The sequence below is a fragment of the Staurois parvus genome, unplaced genomic scaffold (genome assembly GCF_062004578.1).
Source record: "Staurois parvus isolate SC_StPar_1 unplaced genomic scaffold, SC_StPar_1.0 ptg000043l, whole genome shotgun sequence".
NCBI classification, from domain to species: domain Eukaryota; kingdom Metazoa; phylum Chordata; class Amphibia; order Anura; family Ranidae; genus Staurois; species Staurois parvus.
The window spans coordinates 1,657,720-1,671,214 of record NW_028317839.1 but is presented as its reverse complement, the minus strand read 5'-3'; positions in this window follow the sequence as shown (position 1 = coordinate 1,671,214).

Sequence of the window (13,495 nt, the reverse complement as noted above, 5' to 3'; positions counted from 1 at the left end):
AGCAGCAATGGGAGGCCGTACAGGGACCCATGACACACTCTGGACCTGGCAGCAGCAAGAGGAGGCGGTACAGGGGCCCATGGCTGAGTGGCGAAGCGTAAGCAGCTTAAATTGAAGGCCATACAGAGGCCTATGTTAAAAATAATAACATGTTTGGGGCATGATTCATGGCGGATTTAGTCAGTTGTGTCAGGAACTGGTGGTTTGAAATCCAGACTAATCCACGCCTGATTCATTTTCACAAACGTGAGTCTCTCCACACTTTGGGTGGACAGTCGTGTCCTCCGCGGAGTTACAATACCTCCTGCCGCACTAAACACGCGCTCCGATGCCACGCTACTGGCCGGGCATGACAGCCTTTCAAGGGCAAATTCAGCTAGTTGGGGCCAAAGGTCAAGTTTCGTTGCCCAGTAGTCAAGGGGATTGTCTACCTCGGTTGGCAGGGTGCTGTCCAAGTAGGCCCGAGCCTGTTGTTTGAGGTCCTGCTCCAGGTCCACCTGATGCTGCTGCTGCTGCGGCTGGTTAGTAGTTTCCTCACTGCGCTGGTGAAGAAAGCTACTCATCATCGACTGCAGACTGAGGCAGCTGCTGCTGGTGGAGCTGCCACTGCTCCTACCACCCCACCCCTCCCCTGCTGCCATGGCAGCGGAACGCGAGTGCACAGGGCCCACAGTGTCTGAGGATGGACGTTGGCGCAGAAAGGCAGAGACCAACTGACTACATAGGTGGTTTTTATAGTACGTTATTTTGGCCTCCCTCTCAGCAGGTGTGAAAAAGGCCACCATTTTTGAACGGTAGCGAGGGTCCAACAAGGTGGACAGCCAAAAGTCATCCCTCTGTCTGATGGTTATTATTCGGCTGTCGCTACGCAAGCAACCGAGCATGCTATGGGCCATTTGTGCCAAGGAATGCGAGGGACTCCCTGCCTCCATCTCCACAGCATACTGCCACGGTGCGTCTGGGTCCTCTGTCTCCTCCTCCTCCTCTACCAGATGCTCCTGCTCCTCCACTCCTGTCCGCTGAGTGGAAAAACCACCCATTTCACTCAATAATTCCTGAGCACCAATGTCCTCCTCTACCTCCTCCTCTTCTTCCTGTCCTGCCCCCACAGGGGTCATGTGGCGTTGAGATCTGTGCGCCACGTCTACCGCACCCTGACCAGCCATTGTTAACAGCATTTGTTCCAGGACGTGCAACAGAGGAATGACGTCATTCATCCCATAGTCCTGCCGACTCACGAATAGCGTGGCCTCCTCAAAGGGCCTGAGCAAGCGGCAGGTGTCACGCATGAGCTGCCAATGGCTGACATCTAAGTTACACAGGGGAGAACCTTTATCCGCTTGTAACATCAGGAAATCGGTGATGGCCTTTCGCTGTTCGTAAAGGCGGTTAACATATGTAGGGTTGAATTCCACCTTGTTGCAACGTCACAGCATGAGGAGTCGGTACGGGGGCCCATGGCAGATTACGGGCCTGGCAGCAGCAATGGGAGGCCCGTAATCTGCCAGCACCCTATGACAAAATGGAACACACCAGCAGTGTGAGGAGACCTGAAAGTGGCACATGGCAGAGTGTGGCGATGGAGACAGCAGCAATGGGAGGCCGTACAGGGACCCATGAGAGACTCTGGACCTGGCAGCAGCATAAGGAGGCGGTACAGGGGCCCATGGCAGATTACAGGCCTGGCAGCAGCAATGGGAGGCCCGTAATCTGCCAGCACCCTATGACAAAATGGAACACACCAGCAGTGTGAGGAGACCTGAAAGTGGCACATGGCAGAGGGTGGCGATGGAGACAGCAGCAATTGGAGGCCATACTGGGACCCATTAGACACTCTGTACCTGGTAGCAGCATGAGGAGGCGGTACAGGGGCCCATGGCAGATTACAGGCCTGGCAGCAGCAATGGGAGGCCCGTAATCTGCCAGCACCCTATGACAAAATGGAACACACCAGCAGTGTGAGGAGACCTGAAAGTGGCACATGGCAGAGGGTGGCGATGGAGACAGCAGCAATTGGAGGCCATACAGGGACCCATGACACACTCTGGACCTGGCAGCAGCATGAGGAGGCGGTACGGGGGCCCATGGCAGATTACGGGCCTGGCAGCAGCAATGGGAGGCCCGTAATCTGCCAGCACCCTATGACAAAATGGAACACACCAGCAGTGTGAGGAGACCTGAAAGTGGCACATGGCAGAGTGTGGCGATGGAGACAGAAGCAATGGGAGGCCGTACAGGGACCCATGAGAGACTCTGGACCTGGCAGCAGCATGAGGAGGCGGTACAGGGGCCCATGGCAGATTACAGGCCTGGCAGCAGCAATGGGAGGCCCGTAATCTGCCAGCACCCTATGACAAAATGGAACACACCAGCAGTGTGACGAGACCTGAAAGTGGCACATGGCAGAGTGTGGCGATGGAGACAGCAGCAATGGGAGGCCGTACAGGGACCCATGAGAGACTCTGGACCTGGCAGCAGCATGAGGAGGCGGTACAGGGGCCCATGGCAGATTACAGGCCTGGCAGCAGCAATGGGAGGCCCGTAATCTGCCAGCACCCTATGACAAAATGGAACACACCAGCAGTGTGAGGAGACCTGAAAGTGGCACATGGCAGAGTGTGGCGATGGAGACAGCAGCAATGGGAGGCCGTACAGGGACCCATTAGACACTCTGTACCTGGCAGCAGCATGAGGAGGCGGTACAGGGGCCTATGGCAGATTACGGGCTTGGCAGCAGCAATGGGAGGCCCGTAATCTGCCAGCACCCTATGACAAAATGGAACACACCAGCAGTGTGAGGAGACCTGAAAGTGGCACATGGCAGAGTGTGGCGATGGAGACAGCAGCAATGGGAGGCCGTACAGGGACCCATGAGAGACTCTGGACCTGGCAGCAGCATGAGGAGGCGGTACAGGGGCCCATGGCAGATTACAGGCCTGGCAGCAGCAATGGGAGGCCCGTAATCTGCCAGCATCCTATGACAAAATGGAACATACCAGCAGTGTGAGGAGACCTGAAAGTGGCACATGGCAGAGTGTGGCGATGGAGACAGCAGCAATGGGAGGCCGTACAGGGACCCATGAGAGATTCTGGACCTGGCAGCAGCATGAGGAGGCGGTACAGGGGCCCATGGCAGATTACAGGCCTGGCAGCAGCAATGGGAGGCCCGTAATCTGCCAGCACCCTATGACAAAATGGAACCCACCAGCAGTGTGAGGAGACCTGAAAGTGGCACATGGCAGAGTGTGGCGATGGAGACAGCAGCAATGGGAGGCCGTACAGGGACCCATGAGACACTCTGGACCTGGCAGCAGCATGAGGAGGCGGTACAGGGGCCTATGGCAGATTACAGGCCTGGCAGCAGCAATGGGAGGCCCGTAATCTGCCAGCACCCTATGACAAAATGGAACACACCAGCAGTGTGAGGAGACCTGAAAGTGGCACATGGCAGAGTGTGGCGATGGAGACAGCAGCAATGGGAGGCCGTACAGGGACCCATTAGACACTCTGTACCTGGAAGCAGCATGAGGAGGCGGTACAGGGGCCCATGGCAGATTACGGGCCTGGCAGCAGCAATGGGAGGCCCGTAATCTGCCAGCACCCTATGACAAAATGGAACACACCAGCAGTGTGAGGAGACCTGAAAGTGGCACATGGCAGAGTGTGGCGATGGAGACAGCAGCAATGGGAGGCCGTACAGGGACCCATGAGAGACTCTGGACCTGGCAGCAGCATGAGGAGGCGGTACAGGGGCCCATGGCAGATTACAGGCCTGGCAGCAGCAATGGGAGGCCCGTAAACTGCCAGCACCCTATGACAAAATGGAACACACCAGCAGTGTGAGGAGACCTGAAAGTGGCACATGGCAGAGTGTGGCGATGGAGACAGCAGCAATGGGAGGCCGTACAGGGACCCATGAGACACTCTGGACCTGGCAGCAGCATGAGGAGGCAGGCAGAACCGCCGTATCTTTATCACGGTTTTCCCAGGCCACCAAATGGCGACGCTGCATATGCTGACGCAACGCTGTAGTCCCAACATGGGCCCCCTGGCCACGCTTGACTTTCTGGCCACATAGTCGACATACGGCTACGTTTACTTCCTCGGGCGGCTTGACAAAAATTTGCCACACCGCCGAGTAGGAAACTTTGCCCCCGCTACTCCTCACTGGCTGACTGCTACTTCCTCCGTGCACACCGGCACCACCACTGGCCGTGGTGGTAGGCTGCAGTGGAGCTGCTGCTCTACTCCGTGGCCGTTTGCCTCCACTGACACTGCTGCGACCCTGCTGCCTCCTGGGCAACCCACCGACTGTTTTGCTCGCTGCCAAGCTGGCACCCTCTTCTCCTGATGATGCGGAAGCAATAGCCTGATGGCGACGAGGCTGCCAAGTGCGATCAGCCTCATCATCATCAATTAGGGTCTCCGCCTCACTACTAGCCCCCTCGGCTGCGTGTGGGTCAGGAGACAGACCTGTCTCTAGACCGGCTACCGAGCCACTCTCCTCGCCAGTACTTCTTCGCCTGGCTGCTGAAGAGGCGGATGTCTCCCCCCGTTCCTGACCGCCCTCTGTTAGCTCTTCTTCACTGTACAGTGGGGCTGAGCCCACAGCATGCGATACTTCGCTTGGTGAGGGAACACCAAAGGACAGGGGCAGGTAGAGGACACGTGATTTCAGTGGGCTTGCTCCCGGGCCATGCCAACTAACGGTTGTGTCTGACGTACCCACCGACCGTTGGCTGTAGGTGTTAGAGGTGACCTGGGAAGAGGAAGACGACCGAGCCAACCAATCGATGACGGCAGGGTTGTCGGTGGAGACACGACCGCTGGATGACACCGGGAGCACTGGCCTCTGGCTGCGACTAGTGCTGCCTCGACCCCTTCCTCTGCTGCCACGTCTGCTCGCTCCTAAAACATTGCCTCCTCTGCCACTCCTCTGCGTGTTGTCTGACATACTCTTTAATTCAACGATTCTGTGTCCCTGAGTAACAATTCTGTGTCCCTCAGTAACAATTCTGTGTCTGTCCTTGAGTAACAATTCTGTGTCCCTGAGTAACAATTCTGTGTCCCTCAGTAACAATTGTGTGTCCCTGAGTAACAATTGTGTGTCCCCGAGTAACAATTGTGTGTCCCTCAGTAACAATTGTGTGTCCCTCAGTAACAATTCTGTGTCCCTCAGTAACAATTCTGTGTCTGTCCCTGAGTAACAATTCTGTGTCCCTCAGTAACAATTCTGTCTGTCCCTCAGTAACAATTCTGTGTCCCTCAGTAACAATTCTGTGTCCCTCAGTAACAATTCTGTGTCCCTCAGTAACAATTCTGTGTCTGTCCCTGAGTAACAATTCTGTGTCCCTGAGTAACAATTCTGTGTCCCTGAGTAACAATTCTGTGTCCCTCAGTAACAATTCTGTGTCCCTCAGTAACAATTCTGTGTCCCTCAGTAACAATTCTGTGTCCCTCAGTAACAATTCTGTGTCTGTCCCTGAGTAACAATTCTGTGTCTGTCCCTGAGTAACAATTCTGTGTCCCTGAGTAACAATTCTGTGTCCCTGAGTAACAATTCTGTGTCCCTCAGTAACAATTCTGTGTCCCTCAGTAACAATGCTGTGTCTGTCCCTGAGTAACAATTCTGTGTCCCTCAGTAACAATTCTGTGTCCCTCAGTAACAATTCTGTGTCTGTCCTTGAGTAACAATTATGTGTCCCTCAGTAACAATTCTGTGTCTGTCCCTGAGTAACAATTCTGTGTCTGTCCCTGAGTAACAATTCTGTGTCCCTGAGTAACAATTCTGTGTCCCTGAGTAACAATTCTGTGTCCCTCAGTAACAATTCTGTGTCCCTCAGTAACAATGCTGTGTCTGTCCCTGAGTAACAATTCTGTGTCCCTCAGTAACAATTCTGTGTCCCTCAGTAACAATTCTGTGTCTGTCCTTGAGTAACAATTATGTGTCCCTGAGTAACAATTCTGTGTCCCTGAGTAACAATTCTGTGTCCCTGAGTAACAATTCTGTGTCCCTCAGTAACAATTCTGTGTCCCTCAGTAACAATTCTGTGTCCCTCAGTAACAATTCTGTGTCTGTCCCTGAGTAACAATTCTGTGTCCCTCAGTAACAATTCTGTGTCCCTCAGTAACAATTCTGTGTCTGTCCCTGAGTAACAATTCTGTGTCTGTCCCTGAGTAACAATTCTGTGTCCCTGAGTAACAATTCTGTGTCCCTCAGTAACAATTCTGTGTCCCTCAGTAACAATTCTGTGTCTGTCCCTGAGTAACAATTCTGTGTCCCTCAGTAACAATTCTGTGTCTGTCCCTGAGTAACAATTCTGTGTCCCTGAGTAACAATTCTGTGTCCCTGAGTAACAATTCTGTGTCCCTGAGTAACAATTCTGTGTCCCTCAGTAACAATTCTGTGTCTGTCCCTGAGTAACAATTCTGTGTCCCTCAGTAACAATTCTGTGTCTGTCCCTGAGTAACAATTCTGTGTCCCTGAGTAACAATTCTGTGTCTGTCCCTGAGTAACAATTCTGTGTCCCTCAGTAACAATTCTGTGTCCCTGAGTAACGATTCTGTGTCCCTCAGTAACTATTCTGTGTCCCTCAGTAACAATTCTGTGTCTGTCCCTGAGTAACAATTCTGTGTCCCTCAGTAACAATTCTGTGTCCCTCAGTAACAATTCTGTGTCTGTCCCTGAGTAACAATTCTGTGTCCCTGAGTAACAATTCTGTGTCCCTCAGTAACAATTCTGTGTCCCTCAGTAACAATTCTGTGTCCCTGAGTAACAATTCTGTGTCCCTGAGTAACAATTCTGTGTCCCTGAGTAACGATTCTGTGTCCCTCAGTAACAATTCTGTGTCCCTCAGTAACAATTCTGTGTCTGTCCCTGAGTAACAATTCTGTGTCCCTCAGTAACAATTCTGTGTCCCTCAGTAACAATTCTGTGTCTGTCCCTGAGTAACAATTCTGTGTCCCTGAGTAACAATTCTGTGTCCCTGAGTAACAATTCTGTGTCCCTCAGTAACAATTTTGTGTCCCTCAGTAACAATTCTGTGTCCCTCAGTAACATTTCTGTGTCTGTCCCTGAGTAACAATTCTGTGTCCCTCAGTAACAATTCTGTGTCCCTCAGTAACAATTCTGTGTCTGTCCCTGAGTAACAATTCTGTGTCCCTCAGTAACAATTCTGTGTCCCTCAGTAACATTTCTGTGTCCCTCAGTAACAATTCTGTGTCTGTCCCTGAGTAACAATTCTGTTTCCCCGAGTAACAATTCTGTGTCCCCGAGTAACAATTCTGTGTCCCTGAGTAACAATTCTGTGTCCCTGAGTAACAATTCTGTGTCCCTCAGTAACAATTCTGTGTCCCTCAGTAACAATTCTGTGTCTGTCCCTGAGTAACAATTCTGTGTCCCTCAGTAACAATTCTGTGTCCCTCAGTAACAATTCTGTGTCTGTCCCTGAGTAACAATTCTGTGTCCCTGAGTAACAATTCTGTGTCCCTGAGTAACAATTCTGTGTCCCTCAGTAACAATTCTGTGTCCCTCAGTAACAATTCTGTGTCCCTGAGTAACAATTCTGTGTCCCTGAGTAACGATTCTGTGTCCCTCAGTAACAATTCTGTGTCCCTCAGTAACAATTCTGTGTCTGTCCCTGAGTAACAATTCTGTGTCCCTCAGTAACAATTCTGTGTCCCTCAGTAACAATTCTGTGTCCCTCAGTAACAATTCTGTGTCTGTCCCTGAGTAACAATTCTGTGTCCCTGAATAACAATTCTGTGTCCCTGAGTAACAATTCTGTGTCCCTCAGTAACAATTCTGTGTCCCTCAGTAACAATTCTGTGTCCCTCAGTAACAATTCTGTGTCTGTCCCTGAGTAACAATTCTGTGTCTGTCCCTGAGTAACAATTCTGTGTCCCTAAGTAACGGTTCTGTTTCCCTAAGTAACGATTGTGTGTCCCTAAGTAACGGTTCTGTGTCCCTAAGTAACGGTTCTGTGTCCCTAAGTAACTATTCTGTGTCCCTAAGTAACGGTTCTGTGTCCCTAAGTAACGGTTCTGTGTCCCTAAGTAACGATTCTGTGTCCCTAATACAGAGAGATCTGTCTCTCTTGAATGACCAGAGGCAAATGGAGAATTGTAAGATGGCCGCAATTTATAGCTCCACCATTACACAGTGCTGGCTGGCTGGCTGGTGATTGGCTAATGCGATCACATGTCATGAATGAATGCATTATGGGTCAGCGCGCCTTGTCTGTGCGCCTTCCCAGAGATCCCTGCTCCGTCGCCGCACATGTCGCCGCCATTTTTGGAAAAATTTCTAATATTTTTCTAATATTCGAAACGAATTCCACTTCGCCGAGTTCGATTCGCTCATCTCTAGTCTTGAACTAAGATGCTGACAAATGTATAATGCAGTCATGTAAGTCAGAGAGGCTAATTTACTAAAACAAACTGGAGAGTGCAAAATCTGATGCGGCTCTGCATAGAAACCAATCAGCTTCCAGTTTGTTTTTTGTCAAAGTTTTAGTAAACCAATCAAAGTGTCTGTACATTAAACATTAGTTTCTTGGTTATGTGTATACATATTATATAGAACAGCTCGCCCTGATGAAATCACATGTAGCTGGGTTCAGATTGGATCATTCTGCAATTCAGGGACATTTGCTGCACATGTTGAGATTCCTTCCCCTCTAGTGTTCAGTGCAAATTACAAATTTTACAAAGAGTAAATACATAATTTCCTACTAGCAGAGTGGGAAGTGTGTCTGGAAAGCAGAGGATGTTGGGACTTGTAGTTATACAGCCTAGTTACACTGTATTTCTTAAATTATCTGGACTACATATACCAGTTGGAAGGGAACTGAAGAGGGTTCTGGGGGGTGATATATATTTCCTTGCTGAAGCCATGCCATCTCTTGGCGTGGGGATTTGGACAAGTGAACCCTGCTCGATGGCCTGGCATTGCCCGGCACCACGGGGCAACTGTCAGCATTCCAGGGATTGCGGTATTGTTTGGAAATTGGATTGGCCACCACTGAGCATCTTGCAGGCATCATTACCCACGCTCTGATTGGTTGTCAGGAGGCAATCTAGTAACATTCTGCACTGCCAGGAGCCTGATCTTCCACAGCGGATTTCGGTTGTGACATTCACCAGGGGTCTGGTGAGCGGGTTCAAGCCCACTAATCCTCTCTGTTACAATATAGGCATTGCATGCAGACAACTTTATTTCCCCTCTTTACCTAATTAAAGATTTCTGTTGGGGGGTATCATCTGCTAATTTCCTTTATCCTATTAGTGGCCATTGCATCGTGAAAAAATCTGAACCCCACATAAAGCTAGCCGAAAACCAAGGAATACACCTACCTTTAGGACTTCTTTATTCAAAGGACTCCATCTACAGAGTGGTTACTTACTGGTTATCATCATTGCTGAATTGTCCCTCGGTTATTTAAGGGGGAAATCCTACCCAGTTTTAACATATTGTGCTGTTAATTTTGCCTGTGGTATCAGGGCCTAGAGGTACCTGACTGACCAATAGTCTCCTCTTCCCCCTCTTCCTCCTGGGGTCATAGTTGAGGTTTGCTAGTTATACAATCAGGTTCACTGGTATTGCTGTTTTACTGCATATTGCTATAATTCTGTTTAATACTAAGCCATGCAATGTGGGAGAATATCCACAGTTCACAATTTGTCATTTCTGCTGAACTAATATTCTCGAAAAAAGTACTATCTTGTAATCACCATCATCTCGTCTTGTGTTTGCAGTGATTTTATCTCACTAGGTATGCCAGAGGAGTTGCGCTTGTTCTTGGGATTGAGCTGCAGAACAGGGAACCCATATATTGTCAAGCGGCCCTTACAAGGGTAGAGCTACATACTCTATGTCCAGCTGGTGTAAAAATCCATCACAGCAACACAGTTCAATCCATCTACTACCATTCTTCCTTTGACCTGTCACTTTAAAGATTTATAAGAGTCTCCCACAGATCAGTCCACTGCTGCCACTTATCTTGTACAAAAACTGTAGCTGCTGTCTTTTAAAATACAACCACTTACCTGTTCCTCGATCCAGCAGTGTCCTTACCACTGCTGTTTCACCGGCTGTCTTCTCTTCCTGGCGCCGGCATCTTCAGAGTGGGCACCCGGCTGTGACAGCTTGTGGCTCCACAACCGGGTTTTATGTTTTTTTAATTAACGATTACTATGCTTATTTTTCAAATTGTTCTACATCAAGAAATATTAGATCCATCAAGATGCTGCTTCAATGAGAATCCTGGAAAGATTTTTTTTTGCATAATTCTACAAGACCATTTACTGTCCCTGGAGACAGTCAGTTTCATTGAACTCTCGGGGGGATCTACTGTGCAAAGAAGGCTTTTCCTGAGGGATGTAAACATTGTGGTAGGGTACACAAAGTAGAGGCAAGAGCATATTTAGGGAAAGGAAGGTATTTTAGGCATGGGGAAGGGGCTGAAAGGATAAGTACACTTTGTTTAAAAGTGCATTAATCCTATAACGTTCCAGACACTTCAGAACGCAATGTTATAAAAGAGCAATGCAATCTCCATATTATTAAAAGCATCCTATCTCATAAAAAGCCAAATGGGACGAGTATCTTAATTATTTTCTAAATTTCCTACACAGTTTGTCAATAAATCATTTCATATTCCAAATCTTTCTTCATGAAACCTTTAATTAAGCATAGAACCCATAAATCCAAAGAGATCTACTTTAAAGACCAACATATTTTATTTTGCAATGATTAATTGTTAAACAGATACAGTAATAGCAGTTCTGTTCTTTCTGTTGGATGTCTGTGTACGAAAAGATTCAGAAATTAGACATTAAAAAGGCCAAATACTGTATACTGTGTATGATGTGAATTGTTCTTCATTTGTTCTACAAAAAATATAATTGGATAACTACATTTGTGAGCAACCTACTCTGTAGGTTTTATACTGTAGCAGTATATCTGCTATAGGGTGGCGGGGAAGCGGTGTTACTAAACCCAGGACCCTGCATTCACTATATCTGGTCTCCCACAATACACAGAATATAGAAGTGCCATTATTTTAGTAAATATGAACTGCTAAATACCTTTTCTCATCAGCAGTTAGAGCAGTCTTGTGACTTCAGCAGAGCACTGGTTAAAGCTTATAGGAGGAGTTTTCTTTTTTCTCTAGGGGGATGTGAAAGTCCTGGCCCTCTGTCTGGACAGTGCTGATTGGCCCTGTGCTGATCACATGCACTCTCCCAAGAAAAAAAAACCTCTCTAGCAATATGCACCAAACGGAGCATATGCATGTGACTACGAATTCAGTCTGTATCAGGTGATCATTTCAACAAGAGGAGGGGAAGAGAAGAAAGGATCAAACATCCCTTTTACACAATGCAGATGATCAACCTCTTAGGTTCCACAGTGAGTATAACAAACATGCTTTACTGCATATACAGACTGAATTTACTGTTGTGGGTTTAGTAACACTTTAGCTGAATGTAGCTTTATATCAGCTTTTGCAATCCCCTAAACAGCAACACTCAGACTGGGAAAGGGAGGGTCAGTAGTGGGTGCCAATTAGATAAGCTGCATGCAAATAAACTGATAAGGGACATGCTGACAGGAGGAGGGAGCAGAGAGATAACCTTATTAGTCTGTTGCTGCTTCTTCACCGTTCATGTGTCAGGCTTAGGGCAGGGAGGAGACACCAATGCATTGCCTACCTGTAACAGAAATGTGGTGTCATCCTGGCTGGGCTGTGTGACTAGGCTGTGTAAATCGCAGGACAGAACAGAAGAAATGTAAAACTTTTGGAAAGTAAAACAGCTTCCTTGGATGTTTGCCTGGTGTTCAGCTTTTGATCACCATTGGTAGAGTTTTGCACTGAAAATGTACACCACAAAATCCTATGTCAGCAAAGGCAGGTGAGCTGCATTGCTATGTTACTAATTACTAATTGTAAAATCCAAAATTTTACAGTTGAGAGGGTGTATTGAGAGGCACAGTTCGCTATATTCACTATATATATATATATATATATATATATATTTATAACAAACAGCTTTGGATCTGATAATAATTTGGGAGAACCGCTACTCCCAAACAAGGAGGTTTGCCAGACTGCTTTGAATTATAGTGAAACTGATATGTTGACCAATAAGACAAGTTACTGTCTATGTTGTTTGTTTAAGATTTCATAGTATGTGTATGTCTATATTGTTTTGGCTAAAAAGTGCTAGTAAAGGCTAATTCTAACTATTCTTAATGTTTCCTCTCCCCTCCTCCTATCTTGCATACCCTGTATAAAAAAACATGTGTGTACTTACCTTTTTTAATTCAGTCTGGTTATGCGATTCAGCAACTCTGGCTTGGTTATGTAAGGGAGCACTTGGCAGCGGCTGTGCATTCAGAGAACCACTCTTTCTGTTCCAGGATGATAACACTCACTCACCATATTGTATTTATGGAAGAGTACTATTGTTACCCTAGGACAAGAAGTGTGTTGGAACTATAGAACATCCCCCCTATCCTCTTCTTCTTAACATGGGGGGAGGTCTGTAGTTCTAACACTGTGCAATGCCGATTTCTGCCAGAAAAAAAGATATTTATTTAGCATTTATCAAACAGATGTTAAACACATAACTTCAATGTTATATTTAACAACTAAAAGAAGAGCTGAGAAGGGAATTTCATTGTTAGTGTTTACATACCCTTTAATGACCACATTTCACTGAACAGGATATAAAAGAATTGCATGTGCATATGATGGGTCAGTACATCATATTTTGGAGGTAAAGGATACATGTTACAGTCTACATGTTACACGCATATTCAGTTGCACCCATATAACATGTTAGGAATGGACTGCCCCCCACCACCTCTCCCCCTTTCCCCCAATCACGTTGTGACAGCTAGCGGGGAACCTTCCAGATTTTAAAAAAACGCAGCTGTGTGGGGCTCTGCCCATCCGGCCACATCACTCATTCACAGTATTTTGTGAATGGGAACACTACAAGTTCCAACAGTCTTTGCATCTGTTGGCTTGTAGTTCTCAATGATGTACCATGGAGCTGTGGAGCACTGTGCTAGTTCATTGAGTATTTCTGTTAGTAAGTATCTGCTTGCCCATATGGAATGTATAGGCACACAGATACACTGTCAGGTCAGCAGATCGCCGGTGTAATGCTTTAGAGCAGGGGTCTCCAAACTGCGGCCTGAGGGCCGAATATGGCCCTTTGCTTCCCTTTATCCGGCCCTTGGGGCACTATTCCTCCCACTGAGACCAACAATGAGGCAGCATTTATTCTACTGAAACCAATTATGGTGTACTATTCTTCCCGCTAGAACCAATGATGGTGTACTATTCTTCCCGCTAGAACCAATGATGGTGTACTATTCTTCCCCCTAGAACCAATGATGGTGTACTATTCTTCCCACTTGAACCAATGATGGTGTACTATTCTTCCCACAAGAACCAATGATGGTGTACTATTCTTCCCACTAGAA